Here is a 1611-nt window from a genome sequence, read left to right as displayed (position 1 = left end):
AGGAGGAGGCTTTGTGGTCCTCCTTTCCGGCAACACAGGAATCGTTGCCTGCTTTTGTTTCCAGTTCCACTTCGAACTTGAACTAGGAGAGTGCGGTTTGGCTAAGGTCTCAAGGGATGAATAAGTGAAAGCTGTGTGAGATTTATGCGTTTGTAGAATGGACCAAACTCTGCATTTTGAAATAGTGATCCAGCCGTCCACTCTGCCCCATCTCTTATTTCTCTGTCTCTGTCTCTCACTCTCTTGCACACTGGTATATACTCCCCTAGACCCTGATAACACCCATCCTCCGTGCATATATTCGATTTCCAAGCGACTACTACACCACTGCCTCCTCCAGAGCTCACTGGCCCCTCTTTTCCTCACCTGCCAGTTTCTTTCTCTAGCATTCCCCAAAAGACTTACCATTTGTTGACAAGGGCCTGGGTCCATCCAGGAACCGAGGTCAAGGGAAACTGAATGTTCAGCTCCCCCAAATTTTTGCTGCCCCCCAGGCTCTTTCTTGTTTGAAGGGAAATCGCTGCCCTCCCTTCCCAAGGATCTCTTCAGTGACAGATAGATCCTCAGGCTGACTCTAAAACAAGGGAAGAAGAACCCCTGAACCCCCTTACAGGCACATCTCCAGCTCCAGGCCCATGCACTGGTGGTTGGGACTCAGATCCACTGGAATTTTGGCTTAGTCTTGCCTGGTGTTTCATGGCTCCCAGGGGCTCCCTTCTTTTCCTTAAGGTCCAGCCTGGTGGAAAGCAGGCTTCGTCAGTTGGAAGCTTCTTTAGAGTTCCCTCCCCCGACTCCTATACCTAGGGGCGTCCCCGCCCCCTCCACCCTAGTAATGAGGAAAGCTGCGGCAGCCTGGTGCACCTGGGGAGGCCTGAGGGAGCCCACCTGGGAGCCTGTTTAGGGGTGGTGCTTCCCTCCCGAGCTTTGTAATACAAAGGGTGGGGTTTGGCCGCAGCCTTTGGAGAGGGTTGCAAGCATGAAAAGTGGCCCCCTAGCAAGTGCCGGGGGCCACAGGAGCCTATCCATCATGGGATGCAAGAGAGAAGGATTTCACTTGCCTGGGTTTAGTAAGTTGACAGGGACTGGGATTTTTCTGTGACTTCCAGACCACACCGGTGTCTGTCTCTGAGCTGCAGGTCACACGGAAATTTCTGAAATGCTGAGTGTCATGGGGAGGGAGGTGAATTGTTGGTATATATGTAGGTACAAATAAAAATCCTGAAAGTAATGGATTCTTTTGATGATGGGGAATTAATTGTTGCCTACAGCTAACACGTTATTACCCTTCTTTTCTATTGCATCGTGGCTCGGGGAATCCGGGGTGAACGTTTAGGTTTCTATTTCCAGGCATAAAGCAATTCGAGTGTGAACTCAACAGCTGTAATAGGCAGCTTGCTAACCACCGCGACAGGGGGACAAGCACCGGCGCGCACGCAGGGGGCAAGCCGCGGTGCTCTGGAAAGCTTCTGGCTACCCGAACCCTTAGCAGAAGAGCCCGAAGCAAAGCCAGCGCCGAGTCTGACCCGAGCGGTCGCCGCCCGCGCCACTCCCGGGGCCCCGACTGACTTCCCCGCGCAGGTCCTTTCTAGGCTGTCTCCACGACCAGTCCTT

This window comes from Vulpes lagopus, chromosome X (genome assembly GCF_018345385.1).
Source record: "Vulpes lagopus strain Blue_001 chromosome X, ASM1834538v1, whole genome shotgun sequence".
NCBI lineage: Eukaryota > Metazoa > Chordata > Mammalia > Carnivora > Canidae > Vulpes > Vulpes lagopus.
Note: the sequence above shows the minus strand (reverse complement) of the source record.